Source organism: Protopterus annectens, chromosome 4.part0, assembly GCF_019279795.1.
Source record: "Protopterus annectens isolate FY-2018-M chromosome 4.part0, PAN1.0, whole genome shotgun sequence".
Lineage (NCBI taxonomy): Eukaryota > Metazoa > Chordata > Ceratodontiformes > Protopteridae > Protopterus > Protopterus annectens.
In genome coordinates, this window is record NC_056733.1 from 1,959,296,831 (window position 1) to 1,959,316,003 (window position 19,173).

Sequence of the window (19,173 nt, forward strand, 5' to 3'; positions counted from 1 at the left end):
CCCTCAAGCATGTAGTACTAACATCACATAGAAGGTTAATGTCCTTACAGTTAGTCATCCATCTATCTACTATGCTTCCTACAGATAGGCAGCATATTCACTCCAGCAGGGTCACACCTTGCCCTGTATGCAAGGCACAGATCACTTCTGAGTAGTCTATATGTCACAGGTGGCAACAACACTCATTGCAGATGATCAGCAGTGAGCACATACTAAAGATGTGAAGTGACCTTGTGAGGGACCATACTGTTGTTTGCAAGTGCTAGTACAGCTTGGAAAGGTACATCAAAAAATGGCCACTGCACTTTAGATATTGGCATGCTAAGGGAAGAGTATGTGGTGGTTATGAGTATGTCACCTACTGGTGACTATGGCCTCAGCTATGCCATATGATTCCTGCCATACCACTGTAGAGACATGGTGATCCGAGGCACATTTGGTGTAAACCTGTGTGGCCAGGTCAGTGTGCCCACTTTTCAGCCCTGAATATGTACATCACATGTTGTGCCTGATGTGCTACCAATCAGGGACAAAATTGTAGTGTCGGCACACCACACAAACTTGAGTCATTACACATGAAGGTATGGACACACACTACTGTACCCTTTGACGGTCATTGTTCATTAGAATGTGGGGATGCACTCACTGTTGTACTATTTATACTGACAGGTTTTGGGTCTAAATCTTAGACTGTCACTGCTATACCAAATCTGGCAGCCCACACACCTATCATTGTGTGCAATGGCACCCTTGCCATGTCACCATACAGGCATATTGTACAACTGTAGCAGCCACACAGTTGTCATGGTACACCAATACACAGTGTAGATAACAGGTCCTATGGAGTCAATGTCACAACTGTACAAATGTAGTCCATGTCATAAATGCTTTGAACGGGATGTGTATGTCCCCATACAGGGAGGTGTCCCACTGTGTACCTCCCACATTGCCATGACAGGAGTAACACGTCACACATGTTCTACACACCTATAACATCAATGTGGTATACATGGTACATATGGGTAGACTGCTATGTAACACAGATGGTACACCCTACATGAAACAGGCCTCCATTTATGTAAAGCATGCATCTGCTGTGACACAGATCATGTGCAGGTTACACAATGGGATGCAAAACACGAAAAGCATAACTGATGTTGGTCAACTGTCTGAACCTGACACAGGATATTTGTAGATGGGTCATCTGTAGATGTGTAAGTTCTGAAAACCCAGGTGACATGTATCAAGGCTAGCAGACCTTATCACAAAGTATGAATGCATGAGTATGCTGACTGCCGCCATTGTCCTTGTGAGACTGTTATACACATATGAACCTATGAAGCCATGCATGTATACTGCTGTACCTTGCTGAAATCATATATCTAATGTGCTGCCATTCCATCCTGTGCCACCTTATTGCTGCTGTGTGTCCATAGGTTATCCTCTCAGACTCCTGGAACAGAAACATACACATGTCCATTATACACTTGTCATTGTGTAACAATACTGCAAGTACAACATCATACAACATAAGGTACATGAAAGTATATTATGTACTCATGACACATGCCAGCATACAGTATCTGTTGGTGACCACTACAAGTAGCACAGCAAAATTATACTGTATTACTCAAGTACAAGTCAAGCAATATAGTCACCCTGTGCATCAGACTCATAGTGTCATTTCCCTCCATCAGTGGGAAGGATGACAGAGATGTAGCACAGGTATCTTCACTTGCACAGGGTGTTGTGTGTGGGTGCTGGAGGCCTGGGCTGGCCCAAATAGTTGTTAGCATGTGTGTGAACTATTAAGATGAGTAGGATAGATGGGGCATGGAGAGGTTCTGTGTGTGTCTGTAGGTGACCTGCATGTGACAGTGGTGTGTGATTGTGCATTTGTATGCAGTCAAGCTCAGTGCTATCCCAACAGATGTGTATGTTGGATAGATGTGGACTTTACATGGTAGAGTTGACAGTTCACCGTCTCCAGTCCTGAACATGAGAACTGGCTCTGCCAGGAGTTGCACTGGCATCACCATGTCCAAGATTAGATGTGGTGATAGTACCTGATGGTGACTGCTGTCTGCTGGGACTGTGTCCCCCATGGAGCCACCCAGGATCATGAGCCCATGGCCTGCCACATCATGGTCTGGACAGCACACTCCCCCTCTGTAGTGCTGGATATACTGCCACTATGGAACATGTCTGTGCATGACCATGTGGGCTCTGAGCAGATGGTGTTGCTGACTTGCATCCATGGGTCTGACGCCCAACTCCAACCAGATGTTCCAGCACAATGTGCCATCCAAGACAGATACTGTTTCAGCCCACTGTCTGTCCACTGTGTCAGTTAACCAATCCAAGGTGTCCCCAATGCAGTGGAGGTAGTCACAGCTGTCAGAATGTGCTGCATCTATAACTGTAAGCATAAATCTGGTGTTCCATTCAGAATGGGCCTGTGCCTTCAAGATGGCCTAAAACATGCATCGCGTGACCCATTATCTGGCACCTGCAATGGGTGGTGGATGGACAGCAGTCCGTCTCTAAGCACCCCTGTCAATCCAGCTGGTTGGGACCTTGCCAGCTCTCTGGCTATGGCCAATGTCTACACTCACTACAGCCATAGTTGCCACACTTTCCTGTGCAATGTTTCCACCCTCTGACTTTCCTATATTTGTGGCCTATGGGGACTGGAAATGTGTGGGCATACTGACTCTGTGTGGTGACAATGGAGGCAGAAGATGTATGCCAACCTCTGGGACAGATTCAGCAGCTGACAACCCCATCTCTGCCTCACTGTAGCCACCAATCATCATCCGAATCAGTTGAAAATGTATTTTGCCATGAATGCCTTAGCAGGTAACTTTCTACATCTTACTGATAAAAGGGCACATTTACCTGCAATTGCAAGCCTCAGTTACATCCATTATTATGTCTTTGGCTGTGTAATGGTGTACTATTGCACCAGAGTCCAAGTTACACTCACATTTTTCCATTACATTTTTATTCCAGTTTCTGTTGAAACAGGCCTAATGATTGTTATTGGCAATTACTATGTTTTGTTTAAACCACCTATTTTAATTAAGAGTTGTGTGGTATGGTGGGTTAATGCAGTGTGCTGCATGTGTGATGGCCTTGAATTTGGAACATTGCAGAGGTGTTTATTTTGTACATGTCTTATAATGTTAGAAACACATATAGTCATTATAGCTCTATTTAGCTGAGCTAAATGAAGCTACATAATGCACCACACTAAAAATATATAAAGAAAAGAAAAATTGGGAGATAGGAAGGTAGTGAAATGGGATGCAAGCAGGGAAAAAACATAGTGGGATGTAGGTAGGGATATGCAGGAAGGGTGTAGGAAAGAATCATATCTATCCATTTCTTAAACTGAAACAACTGTGCACTTTGACAGAATTTGTAGATAAGTTTGGACTCTCAAACCGCAAAGAGAGGGGTGAGGGCAATATAACTGTGTTGTCAACCCAACTGGACTAAATTACATGTGTCCAGTGGACACACATGGGAAATAGAGAGCTATGCATGGGATACATTTTTTTTTGGGACAGGTGCCATTTTTTTTAAGGTGAGAGTGGAGTGTTTCGGAAGGGGCATAAGTACAAATGGGGGAGGTACATTGGGAAGGTGAGGATGCATTTGCAAACAGACAAGACAGAGACAGACAAAACATCAGAGAGGTTCAGTGTGTGACACATGAGGGGATGAATTCCTTGGATAGGAAGTGTGTTGGGGAATTTAAGTCTCATGAGTCTCCAGACAGCAGCAGCCTGACTTACATCCCCACCCATGGGACTATTGGCACTGCTCCTTTACTGCCCCAGTGGTGGCAGTGATGGAGGCTAAGCACCTGAACAAGGCTGCCCCACCAGGTTGGTCAGCATGTCCTCAATCCAGCACAGGTGGTGGTCATAGCCATGGTGAACTATCCAGTGCACCAAGACTGGCAGCTGCCTAGGTGACAACTCTTCCTGCACAACTGCTCCCAGAGGTGGGCCCATCCCCATTCCATGGGGTGGCACTACCTGACTCCACAGGTATTGCAGGGGCAGCAGAGGGGGTGCCACTGGTCTGGCTCCCAGACATTCTGGGACCTGGTGCCACAGCCGGTTGAGGCAAGGTAAGGGGATCAGATGGAAGCAGCCTACCTTGTCATGCTTTGGTAATTGAGGTATAGCTAAAAGTTGAAGTTAGTTATGAACAAATCATTGTTAGTATCAACAGCATAGAACATCATATTAATTAACCCAAATACATAGCAATGTATATTATTTATGACACAACATGAAATAACAGAACAGTCAGTATGTTAACAGCATGTCATTAACAGTTAAAGCATAAAGGCAACCATATGGTTAATTTAACAAGATATGCTAATATGACAGACTAATAACACATAATAATAATAATAATAAACTGCATATGGCCAGCACAATGGTTAATTTAACAAGATATGTCAAAATGAAAGCATAATAACACATAATAATAAACCACATTTCTCAAATTATAGCTATTTTAACAACATATGTTAATAGTAAACCATAATAATACATAACAATATTAAATACATGCAGATAAGTGGTGGAGAGAGAAAAAGAGTCCATTAGTATTATTGCAGATTATATCCCTGAAAACAGTAGTAATATTAACTCTACAGATGTGTATTGTCAGTTTTGTGTACAGTGACTACAAGTCTCCTATAGGTGATGTAGCACATACATACCTCTCAAGCTTTTTCATGGGACAGTATGAGCCTAGGAATAACAAATGCAGGTACACAACTAGACAGAACACATGCAGATCATGTGGACTTATATAACTACCAAGGTGTTCTGTAAGCAGAATTGGTAATGCTTTGCATTCCAGGTAATATTTCTATGGTAATCCTGTTACAGATGGGTTACACAATATTAATGACCATACAAGGTATTGTGACACTTGAGAGGCCTATTTGTGTACAGTTCATAAACTAGACAGCCGTTATGCCTTAGTTGCCAAGTGTGGGAATAGAACCTAATAGCTGTGACTACAGGGGACATCTGAAAATAATGTAATAAGTGACTGCTGCAACTTAATACAGCCAAGCAAGGAATACAGCCATACTGGAATTAGACAGATTTATTTATAAATCAGCAATGCTGGTGAACACATTATTATTACTTATTTTAAAACTCTGTGAAATCTAAACACAATATCTGCTCATAACATGGACTACCACAGTCATATACATTTTGTTCTTGGGAAGAGAGAAAATGTGACCATTACATGACTGAAAGTTTGCTGGAGATAACCTTGAACCATACAATCAGCTGAGAAAAACAAGTTACAGGACATTCTTTTTGCATTCTAGAACTATTACAGTGTTATAATTGACTGCAGTGACAGTAGAACACACCATGCAAGGAATACAACCGTACTGCATATATTAAAACTGCTTTATTGTAGTATTAGCAATGCTGGTGAGCATTTTATATTGTTATTGCTTTGAAATATCTGTGAAGTACACACACAATATCTGCCCATGGAGTGAGCTACCTTACCCATATACCTTATTATCTGAAGTAGGAGAAACAGAGAACATTATGTGACCAGAACTGCCCTGGAGACAGCCTTGGACAGTAATATCAATTACGCAATACAGTTTGCAGGCAATTAGTTTTGCATTCTACAGCTATTACAGTGTTACACTTAACTGCAGCAACTTATCCATAGGCAAGCAATGCATATTGCTCTACCACCATGGTTATGACAACACAATCCTACTGAACACCATTTTGCTTACTGTTATTGGTATTGTTTATTGTTTACTGAACTTTAGTTGGTATTGTTCATGTATTGCACTACAGCTCTAATTGCCCACTTATTGCACTACAGGTCTACTTACCCATTTATTGTACTACAGTTTTTCTTGTGTATATTTTATTGCAGTAGATGCTTTAGTCTTTGTTGCTTATTGCACTACAGTTAGCATACTAAATCCATACTTACCATGCTCACAGTGCAACCTGGCCAGGCGCAAGACATGGGACTCAACATTGTGAGCCCTCTCAGCTACAGCTGTTGGGATAGAAGCACACCATTATGCATAGCAGGTTTGCAGATATTCAGCTTGCCTATTGGTAAAACAGAGGAAAAATTACTTACATATTTATGAGGCAGTTCCCGCTCTTGCCTTTTGGTTGCAATTGTCCAAGGTTCCCCGCTTTCTTTTTTTCAGGTCATCATATTGGTGGTGACACTACTCACCTGTGCTGGGATACCAGAAACACTGGTGATTTCCATGACCAAATGGTCCTAGGCCTCTGCCTTACACTCTGAGCCATAGAATCCACTCTACATCAGCTGGGGTTCATGTTTTTTTAACAAGGAGTCCAACCAAGATCATAGACTCCTGAATACCCCACTTATGTGCCTGAAAGTGCATACCTTCACCAACACCACAAGCCATGCCAACAGTTAATTGAATTCCAATGAATGATGCAGAATTTCTGCCTATTGGGCTTAATATAAGCTGTTTTCCCACCCTTACACATTATTGAGCAACATTCAAAAAAGCTATGTGTCACTTAGCAGCAAGTAAATCAGCTAAGTAAAGCCAAGCAGCATGTAAACTCACAGAACCATGGTTTTAGTGAGGCTTAGCACTGTGCAAACATTGGTAGCTGTTATCATGTTTATGCATTGCTTAGCATGAATGAGCAGTGCTTTGCAAAGTGCAGCAGTGCCAAAATTTGAAATAATTTAATAAAAGTAAACAAAAAATATCACATTCATTTACAGACATATTTTGCCCATTATGGACTTGAACCCAGCACTTCCTATATATAAGACCATAACTCTACCCAGGTAGATAGTTTGATGTTATCAAAACTAGTATACTCTCACATATACTACTAGGCTACCTGTTAGCATTGCTGAGCACAGTACCACACCTCATAAGCATGCTTAGACACACCTGTAAATGAATAATTAATTACATCCAGTTTCTATTTCTAGATGCCTGGCAAGTATTGGCTATGTATACATAAGCTCCGCTCAGCTCTGCTGTGCTCCATGCTGCACCATGCAAATGAAAATTGAAAAAAAAGACAAAAGAAAAAATGCAATTATGATAATTAATTACATCCACGTTCTAGTTTTAGATTTCTGGCAGGTGTCAGTTGTCTATATGTGAGCACAGCTTGGCATTGCTGTGCCCCAAGCCATACAAACATGCAGTTAAATAAAAAAAAAGACATCATAAAAATGACATATAATGCATTTGGCACACTTTACAATATTACAACAGTGCCAGGGAGGATTACAGGGACTCTCACAGTCATCTGCAGCCAGAGGTAGCCACTACACCTCTCCCTACACTGATTCAATATCCATGTTCCTTGGCTCTCCCTCAGCAGTGCCATCATTAATATGCATGGCACACTGCCGAGGGGGAACTGTGGCCATGTACACAGATACATCCATGTAGGCTCTACACTGTGCCTACACAGATTTTATTAAATCCTGGGAGTTGTGTTTCACTTATTTGTTTCAGATTTGCATTGACTCAAATTCAGGTCTTCACCTCTTTAGCACTCTTATGCAGTTTAATATAAAATAATGACTTAATATTTGGTAAGTGAAATATGCTTTTGGACAGAAATGCAAGGCAACAATTTATCAAATAGTTCACAAGTTGCAACCCATGCATCTTAATAAGTTGGATCCAAAATATTAAGAAACTCTTTAGTTAGGGTCATTGTAAAGTTCAAGATACACTGACTCATAAATACCCACAACAATGCACTGGATTGCTCATATAATTTTTGACATACTTTCATAGCAAAGTTATGGCAAGAGGGAAAAAAGGACAATGATTCTGTGAGTGTTGATGCTATAAAGTAAGAAGAGAAAGGGTGTAGAATGGAATGATCTTGTGAAGCTGTAGGGAGACAGCATGACTAAATATAAGTGAGTATCTCATATGGAACAATTTGACATTGCTGAGCACTGAATCCTACTTAAAATTATGTAAGTGAATTAATGGAAACCACTGCAGTGGCGAATGTGAATGTATTTTTGCTATTGCAATTATTACTCATTACCTAAGGCTTTTGAAAAAGGACATTTTTCTTTTCAGATATAACATTTTATAGTTTGGGATCTAGCAGTATTTCTTAATGGGGCAATGCTGTAATAGGGGAGAAAGCTACACAATGTACATACTTAGGTAGAGATGCAGGAATGAAATGGCATGGAAGTGAACAATTAACCTGTTTAAAGATCAAGTCTACATTGATTTTCTTCCTTCTGTTATATAGCCTATTGATTTTCTGATTCCACCAGGGTAGCTTGTTTTTTGAATTACTTCTGCTCTTCTTCCTTGTGGGTACAGCTGCTTCAATGCAGATATTAATGTGTTTGTATAGGATTTCTGTGAAAAGTTCCATGTAGGCAGCAGTGTTGTCAGGTTTATGGAGGCTTGAAATTTTGCTATGTTATCACTTAATAGTGGTATGTTAGATTTTGAGTACTTTCTGAACATTCCAAGGTTAGCTGGGGTTCCAGGATTTATTTTTACTTCAAAAGAGACCATTTTGTGGTCTAACCTTACCAGAGAAGACATTATACTAGGGGGTGTCAAGCACTCTCCCATATTATTGAAGACTAGATCCAGTAGGTTTGCATGCCTGGTCAGCGTATTGACAATCTAGTCCAGAGAGTTTGTGTTTACAAAATCCACAAATTTTTGTGCCTGCGAGTTTTAGTGCTGTATATGATTCTCAGTTAATAATGGGGTAATTAAAGTTGACCATGAATATGGTATTGGGGTTTGATGGTGAGTGTTCCCATTAAGTTTAAATAAATGTTATGGAGTTCCTGTCTCACGGGGGGACCTATAGCTTTTAAGGAAGTGGTATGAGATTTTTCCTGTAGTGATTTGAACATGGAAAAGCTCAAGTGCATTGCCTGTTTGACCAGCTTTGAGGTATATTTATTTCTGGTTTAAACTGAGACACCTCCACCTTTCTTCCCTGCCTGCATAGTAACTGGTCTAAATGTATAGAAAGCATTATAGCCTTGCACTACTGGTATGGCTGAACTATCATAGCCTTCAGATACTGTAATATTTGTAAGTGGAATAAATACAGCATTTAACCGCACAAAGACCAACCTCATGGAAGAATCAATGTTTTCTATAGTACTATAAATTTTACCCAGACAACTGCAACTGCTGTGGCAGCTTTTGATTTTAGTTGAATTTTGCTATATTAAAATTAAAAGATTAATTTTGGACTGCTGAACATATGCTTTTAGCTATTCGGAAAGAAACTACTGAGTAAGAATATGACACCGACTTTTATTCTGCCTTTTCATCACAACATATCAATTATCATTACTATTCATAAAATGGTATATAGATAATATTTTTCATGAATGGTACTGAACTTTATATTGGTGGCATATTATATTGATGAATACAATACTCATCTATATACTGTTTTGCTTTGATATTTTCATAGTTTCCATGCTGATTTGCTACAGCACCTCTGTAGGCTAAGCAACAGGTTGCACTTTCACAGACATGAAAAACATCACAGAAAGCATCAGACAAGCACATGCAATGAAGTAACACAGCTGTTGTTGATCTGCTTCCTTTTACGTGTAACCTTTATTCTGTTTGCGAGATGCATGCTCACTTAAATATTCTTTGAAAAAGTGGTAGCTGTCCATTGCTTCCTATTGTGATTGCTATGGGCTTGCTTTTTGAACTGTGCAAATGTGTTCACTTGATTAATATAAAATTATGAAATAATAGTCAAAATTTATAAAGTCAAAGAACTACTATAACAATATAAATTCAAAGAACTACTATAATGAGAAAAGTTTCATTTGGGGACATAGATGGGGAGTGGGTGATATGATGATAAGGAGTATTCGTTGTATCTGAGGGACAAGATGGAAGGGCAGTACAATGACATCTCATGACCTGGGAGTCAGAGTCTACTACTAAGGGGTATGACAGACTTACAAGTTTCCAGACCATTTCTTGAGAGTCTTCTGCAGACAGTGATGGATATCATCAGAATCAGTGACAGACTCCTGCCAATCACAGTCCCTTGTATACATAGGGCTGTCTTCATTATCTCAGACTGTGCTACACAGTAGGGTTGTGACAGCTAGGAGATAATGTCATTCAAGCAGCAGCTGGAAGACCTACTTGATAATGTGAGATAAAATAATTTGGATTTCATAATGTGGGACCTGAATATTCATATTGGGACAGAAAAACAAAATATGAGGGTTGCTTGGATCCACATATTCATTGCAACAGGAATAACATAGGAAAGACCATTCTAGATTTCACTATATAAAATGTCTTAATGCTGACCAAAACATATTTCAATAAAAGAGACAATCACAGGACCATATGAAATAATGACTGATATTTAATTAAAGTAGACATCACTCTTATAGGGAAGGGTTATACAGATCAAATCATAAATTGCAAACTCATCCCTTGTGAAACAGTTGGCTCCCAGAAAAAAAAAAAAAAAACTCTAGTGGTCAGAAACAGCTAAAGCAATGGTCAGAGAAACAGAGAACAGGTTGAAGGCCTAAACGTTGACTGGAGCAAAATAATTCAAAGAAATAGTTAGTGCTCTACCACTGCAAGAAAAAAAGTAAATAGAAGGTGCTGAAGAAAAACTTTGTATGTATGATGAAAACAGAACAGATATATGGTCAAACCAAATGTGGATACAAGGTGAATAAGGAAAGCTGGTGGAATGCTAGAGACCAGGAAGTTATTAAAACAAAAGAGCATAGAAATATGAGGGATATAGAAAGATCAACATAAGAAAGAACGCTGGTTGGTTAACAGAGTGGCTAAGAAAACAGTGACAATTGCAAGAATAAGACATTAATGAGCCTGTACCAGCTCATGGAAAGTGACTCTGCATATGGGACAAACCACCTCTATCAAAATGTATGGCAGCTACAGAAAATAAACAAGACAGTTGGCAGAAATGTTTCATAAGGGATACCAAAAGCAGTCTCCTCAGCATTCCAGAGGACATCAAGGGCAGATAGAAGGAATACTTCAAGAAGTTTCCAAATGAGGAAATCCCCACTAAAGCTGTACTGTTAAAAGCACAATTTGCTATAAAAGATGAAAAAAACTCACCATACAAGAAATATATACAGTTTTAAGGAAAGCAAAGTGTCAAGGTCAAATAAAGACATGGCAGGTATGATCACAATGCTGGACCTTTAGTGAAGAAATGATTGCTTAAGGTACTCAGTGCAGTAATAAGACAGAGATGTATCTATGGAGCGTAAGCCTTCTGGTGCCACTTCACAACAAGAAAGGGGATATTCACAATTATTAACAGTACAGAACTATCAAACACCAGCATGCAAGTGCAGAGGGTGATTGATAAATACATGTGCAGAGTATCACAAAGTAAGACTGGAGAAGAGAAAATTAGCTTGTTCCCTTCAATGGAGCCTTAGAAGTTTGTGACCTTAATTCCAACAGTTGCATTTTGAGCTTATTGACAAAATCAAGTCAAGTCCTCACATTTCAAACAGATGTTCATACCTCTGAATTATAAAGTGTGCTAAAGAAGTTTAAATGTGAAACTGTTCAGCACAAATTAATTTTACTGAGGTAACAGCCATTAGATTCTGAACTGGAATTAAAACCACAATAAACATGCTAAATATTAATTTCATAATATTTTGTAAACTCGCAATATCTCGGTAACCACTAAAGGTACACAGATACTATCAGCAGCATTTTGTTCATCTGACCAAGAGCTTTCCTGTGATGTTAGTCATTCTGTCTGTGTCACTTTGCTGTCACTATATTTAGAGAAATATGAAAACTGTGAACATATAAATAGTATTTGAAACAGAGGCTACATAACAATGCAGTTGTATGGCCCATCATGTAAGTTTTAAGATGAAATCTTTCAATAAAGTATATAACATGATTTTAGAACTTTCAACATAAATAAGAATATCCAATATTACATGCCTAGAGGTGTCAGCAGGATGCAATTAGACAGACAGCTGGAGATGTGACTAGGTTTAATGAGTTAGATTCAGATCCGCATAGAGTATAACAGACCTATTGTTTGCTGTGAGACAAGTAGTGGAGAACAACCTGCAGATGTGGAAAGAATCCAAATGGGCATTACTAGTTTTGGAGAGCATACATAACAAGGTCCCAAGACACATGAATTCAGTAGAGTTGTGATAGCTCAAATTCCCAGAAACAGTGTTAGATCTATGCTATATGCAAAGACCAAAGACTCAAGTGTAAAGCCTGATCGTGCTCACAGAAGTGTTCCTGTTGAGACTGGGAAAGCATGAAGGCTCAGCTCTGAGCCTGCTCCTCTTCACGCTGATGATGGACTACATCAGTACACTTGTTGTAGAGGACAGATAAACAGAACTACTGCATGCGGTACAACAGGCAGACTCTGGAAAGGAACTTCAGTAATCACTGGGAACTAGAATGCAAAACTGAAGGCACCTGGAATGAGAGTGCAGACAAGACAGTTGCCATGATAGCAAATAGGTGAAATCAGAAGAAGATATAAACTGAGACAGAAGAGGAAATAGCTGAACACATTAACAGCTTCATATATATGGGAGGCGTGGTTGAGCAGAAGGTATGTCAAAGCTAGAATTAGAGGTGCTACAGCCAAATGGCACAAATGAGTCAGGGAGAGTGTGTGTGAAAGAAGAATACCAAAGAAACTGAAAAGTAAGTTATACAAAATAGTGGCGTGACCAGTGCTTCTGGATGGTACAGAGACCAGAGACTGATGGAGATGCACTGTCTGACTTAGTAGGATGCACGGTGTGGGACAGTTGAAGGCAAGAGGTCCTCAGAGTATAAAACAAAGTAAATCCATTTGAAGAAAAAATCTAAGGGAACAAATTATGGTGGTTTTGTCACAACTGTAGGAAAGGAAAATATTTGTTAAATCAGATTTGGCAGAGACAAGAAGAAACCAAGAGGGAATGGAGACATTAAGTCTACTGATAGATGGGCTGCATGAGATAAGACCTGTAAAACTTAGGCATGACTACCAAAAAAGGTAAGAAAGGCTCTGAATTGAAGGATGGCAAAAGTTGATTCAACACCTTGATCCCATGTGAAAAAAATGAGTTCTAGATTGATTGTGATGGCTTGTGAAATACTGCATATCAGGATTTTATTGTCAACTCAGATTTTATGCTAGTTGAACATGCATCTGTTACAGTATTCTTGAAATCGCTTGAGACTGAACTCAGGGCTATTATTTTTAGCAAATGTCAATCATTTTATTATTTGCCTTAACTTGAAAGTGGCGCGCTGCATAAATGACGATTTACATTTGATCTTCTCACCTGTTGAACTGACAAACAGTTACAATATAAATGAAAAAGATGCACTCGGGCTGGGATTCAGAAAGCAGCTTGCTGCAAAGGCAAACTTCTGCAGCCAAAAGGAACATTATCTGCAATCACAGAAAATTCAGCTCAGAGACATGTTTACTGTCAATGAGGAAAGACCTCATCATTGTCTAATTTGCATGTCTCTGAATCTTGTAGTGTTACAGCTTTCACCAGTCATCACATTGCAGATATCACCACTGTCATGAATGACTCGTTCTGGCACTGGGAGTTCCATCATTCATTCTGCCTCACACATGCACACATATACACACATGTCCACACACCCCATACCTCTCAACTATTCCAGAGTTTATAGAATGTCCCCGATGTTATCTTTTATTTTCCCTGTCCCTTGTAAATCATTGTTGATTACAGTCAATCAGTAATGCCAGGCTTTAGAGTTTCTTTGTTTTTATTGCTAAGAAAATGCACTGTGATGCAAGACCTTAGCTCTGTTTATTTATTTATTTTATTTGTTTTACATTTGTTGGCCAGGATAGTCCGACTGGATACATGTCCATTTTCAGCGGAGACAGGGAGAGAAAAGCTCCAAGGTAGAACATACAGTAAAAATCACAAAATGATTACAAGTTACACACAGTTTACAGGCTCCAGTTGAGCAAGCAGGTAATATAATCATACATTTTAAATCAGTGCTGACAAATTGACTAGGCAATGTAACATGATTACAGATCTATTGTTTTTAAGTTGCATAGAGTAATAGTTAAGAAGTAATTGTGCTACCCAGCTGATAAAAAATACACTGATCATGCCATTTTGTAGTTAGTGTGAAAGTTCAGATACAAAATTAATGGTCTGCCAGAGGAGATGATAAACAGAGGAGACAATAACAAAGGTAGATGATGACCCTGTTCTTGGAATCATTATGGTTAGGTATATAACATTTGTATTTGATATGAAGGGGTCTGTTATTTGGTAACTATAAGGCTAGAAACTCTACCTCATGAGCTTCCAATGTGAATTCTCTCCTATGGGAACATAACCCTTATGACAGAAGCACTACAAAAAGACTCGGATATGGAAATTATGTTAAACTTGCAATTTTTCATGAAACTGCTCATAGAAGAAAACTAAGTATCTATAGTTTAGATTTCAGCTAATGTGACATTATGGAAAAAAGTCAAGAAATTAGCTGACTCTGTTGAAGTAAAGTTCTTGAAGAGACAGGAGGACCTTTGCTGTGCTTCTCCTTCAAAAGAATACAGACGGCCCACTTTTCTGCCCAAAATAGAAATCTGTGAAGGTGTGAAGGGTACATAACCTTACAATCTTTTCAAAATGGCTTAATTCTCCTAACAGTCTGAAAGACGCTTTTCTTGATTATCATAATCTGGAACAAAAAAATGCAAAATAATGACGCATTATCTGTAGTATAAAAGGTAGCACATGTACCACTGATGCAGAAAGCAGTGGGTTCTATTCTTACACCAGGTAGTACAATTGCTGGAGCTGCAATGTAGCATAAGGGGAGGATAAGGGGAGGTGCTGCACTTCAGCATATGTCAAACTTCAGATGAGATGTTAAACTGAGGTTCCATCTGCTTGAGTTAGAGCCCATGGCACATGTCAAAAAGAGCAGGGGAAGTTTGCCTAATGCCCAGGTCATATTTCCACTTGTAATACAAATACTACCTCAGATCTCCCTTGAAAATAGGCTACTCACCTAGAGGGACTAACCTGGTTAACAAAGAATAAATAAAAATAAGAAATAAAAAATTAACTGGTTAAGATTTACATCCGTAACAGCCTTTGGCATGAAAAAGGGGTTAGTCATAATTGCCACCCTTTCCTTTTGGCAAACCAATTAAGGAGGTTTGATATTTTGGGTATGACATTCTAAGACTTCTAGCAAGTACAATGGTAACTGAAAAAGTAACTTTCAGATGAAAATATCAAATTAGATGAGGCAACAAGCTTTACACGGGGAAGGATATGATCCTTGAAAATAAAATAAATATCCCATCTAAGCCTGGATCCCAGATCAGGTGGAGAAGTCTCCCATAAAACATGCTACTGAGACTAAATCCTGGTCTTACTGATAAATATAATTGACCATCAAATAAACTTTGACAAATGGACACTTTAATATTTTGGAAAAGCTAAGCAAAAGGCAAACAGCAAAATATATTCAAAAATATGACATACTCACAGATAAGCAGCTTAAATTGTGTCTCAGATACAGTACAACAAGTTTTCCTTCAACTATCCAAATTTAGAGCAACATTGAAAAAGGAATACTCAGAGGTGTCATTATCCTGTATCTTAAATGTGTCTTTAAAACTATGGATCACCAGCTATAACTTCAATCAGTGGAGATAATGAGATTTACTCTACTATATTCCATGGTGGTACGGTGGTAGCATTGTTACCTCACAGCAAGAGCTTCTCCCATTTGATTCTCGGCTTGGCTTGGGAGTGCCTTCTGTGTGGAGTCTGCAAGTCCTCCCCATGGTTGGGTAGCATTCAAAAGACATGCGTGCCTAAATGGGCATTCTTTCGATGAAGGTTGGGCATCGAGCTGGCACCTTGGCATTTTGTAAAAATCTACTGCCAATCATTAGCGGACCAGAGTTTTGCTGTGGCGACACCTTACTGGGAAAAAGCCGAAAGACAAACAACAACAACAACTCTACTATATTGGTTCCAAGTATTCCTTAACAATGCTATCTCAGATACAGGATACACAACAGAAATAGTCTCATATAATCAATGCTGAGATCCTTGTTACTGTCTCTATTTATCAACAGTTAACCGTACAATCTCCATGACATCAAATGCAGAGTGTACACAGATGAAATTGTGTTTACAAGTCATTGTTGTAAGAGTTAAGGTTTAAGAAGAGACTGGCACTAATAGACTAGGGTTAGGATTACTTTAACCTTGCATAGTCCTCCAGACCAGAAGTGTATCCCTCACTGGTAAAATCAGACCATAAACTAATCTCACTGGATATTCACATCCCGACCTCACCCCCTGCCCAGAAAACCACAGTGAAAAACTTCTCTAAAACAAATTTCACACTCCTCAAAACTGAGGTGGAATCCTTCAAAGCCCCCGGGCCTGTGGAAAATACGGCCCAGACCGCAGAATCCTTTATAAATGCATTCTATGAACACCTTCAGGAATGCATGGTTCATGCGATCCCAAATAAAACCAAGACCCAATCCTCCAAAGGCAGAAGTCCTGTCTGGTGGACCCCAGCCATAAACAAACTATACAATAGAAGGAGGAAGCTACTAAATGATAGAGCAAAATCCCAAAAAGGGAAGGCATCACTGATCAGTATTAGCAAAAAACTACGGGCACTCATAAAATTGTCTAAGGCCAGCTTCGAGAGAAAAATTGCACAGGACACTAAGGATAATCACAAGGCTTTCTTTAGTTATGTTAGGAACCTGGGTGGTAATTCCCAGATATGCTCAGAATTAGTCCAAAATGACAAAAATACACTGAACCCACAGACATTGCCAACATCCTAGCTGACAGGTTCAGCGCAAACTTCTCCCCCCTCCCCACCAAAAGGGCAAATATCTATCCCAGCAGAGTGCTGCCCCCCTGACATCTCAGATGCTCAGGTAAGAGCCGCCCTCTCCAAAGCAAAAAACACAGCATCAATGGGACCAGACGGTGTCCCGGGCTGCGTCCTACATGAACTCCAAGAAGAGCTAAACCCAAACATAAAACTACAGTTCAATCTCAGCCTTACTACAGGATATGTGCCCAAAGAGTGGCGTACAGCAACAGTGGTCCCTCTCCATAAAGGTGGTGCCTCAGTGGATCCTGGAAACTATCGCCTCATAAGCCTGACTAGCTTGGTCTGCAAAGCTATGGAAAGGATCATCATGGACCTCATAAATAAAGATATTGGGGACCTACAGACACTGGATCCTACCCAGTTCGGCTTTGTTAAGGGCAGATCCTGCCTCTTAAACCTGGTTGATTTCTTTGAAACAGTCACCAAGGCCATTGACGAGGGGAAGGTGGTCCACACAGCCTACCTGGACCTTGCAAAAGCCTTCGATACAATACCCCACTCAGGCATTATAGATAAGCTCACCAGCTTAAATATAAACCCCTATGTCACTAGATGGATTGCAAACTGGCTCAAGGACAGAACCCACATGGTTAGAATTGCTGGAGCCATGTCAGACTCCAAACCAGTTACAAGTGGTGTCCCACAAGGCACAGTCCTGGGACCTCTCTTGTTCGGTATATATTTCTCGGAGGTACAGGCCAACACGGAAGGACTGTGGCTGACCAAGTTCGCAGATGACTGCAAACTGGGCGCCATAATCGACTCTCCAGCCGACACAAGCATCCTCCAAAAGGGCCTCATAGAAACAGACAACTGGTGCCAGAGCCATGGCCTCAAGCTAAATGCCAAAAAGTGTATAGTCATCCCTTTGGCAAAAACAAAGTGCCCACAAATTACCACATAGGTGGTAATCCATTAAGTACAGAAGAAGTAATTAGGGACCTGGGGACCCAAGTTGATAGCAATCTCTCAGTTGACAACCACGTGGCCAAAGTGGTTGGAAAAACATTTTATATAGCCCACCTAATCATGAAGGGATTCACATCTAGATCAGGGGAGGTCATCGTGCCTCTTTACCCATCCCTCATCAGGCCCATAATTGAGTACAATGCCCCTTTTGGGATGTACCTTACCAGACACCTGCAGCAACTGGAAAGACCCCAAAAGTACCTCACCAAGAGGATCAAAGGGCTCAAACAGATGCCATATGCTGCCCGGTTAAAGAAACTCCAGCTCTACTCAGTGGCATACCGCCTGTTCAGAGGCGATCTGTGCCTGACATATAAAGCCATGTCCAACCCGTAATTAATGGACATGCTGCACCTCAGAAAATCCAAATCCCATCGAGCTACGCACTCGAGAGACTTGAACCTCAGCACTGAAATAAATAGGACATGCTGGAGGGACAGATTCATAACCCAGAGGCTCCCTTCACTCTGGAATAAAATCCCAGTCCAGGTTAGGCAGAGTCCCTCATTGACTCTCTTCAAGAGGAATCTTGATGAGTGGATGGGAGATCGTAGGTTTACCCCGGGTATCACTTCTGTGTCACTGTTAGACAGAGGCACAGTATACTAACCTCGAAAAAGGGCATAGCAAAATAAATTTAAAATGGGTGGCGAAAGCCAAACACATTCTGGCTAGGCTTATACATGCCCTAGGGCAGATAGCCTAGTATGAACCTATGAACCTATGAACCTAAACCCATAAATAGAGAACATGGAAAATACAGCGACTTAGCGTATAAGATCTCTGCCTCACAGTTCCTGGTTTCATTGTTCAGTCATGCTCCCTAGTCAGCGTCTGTGTGGAGTTCCATGCATTTTCCATGTCTGCAGGGTTTTCATCTGTGTATTCCAGTTTTCTCTCATTTCCTCAAAGCATACTATCTCATTGGTTACTCTAAATTATTTATACATTTTGCTACTACCCAGCCATGCAGTCCAGGTCTTGGCTGAATAGGATCCACAAGCACTTGTTCACTTATGTGGTTAACAAATGAATAAACTATAAAAAAAATTTAGATAAACAGAGGAAGAATAAAGGAAGCCATTTGATCCAAGGGTGAGCTAGAGCATCTTTTGCATGATCTTCCAGAGATGAAGTAGCAGAAAGTACCTGGAGCACTTGGTACTGGACAGAAAGGTAACAAGGTCACACAA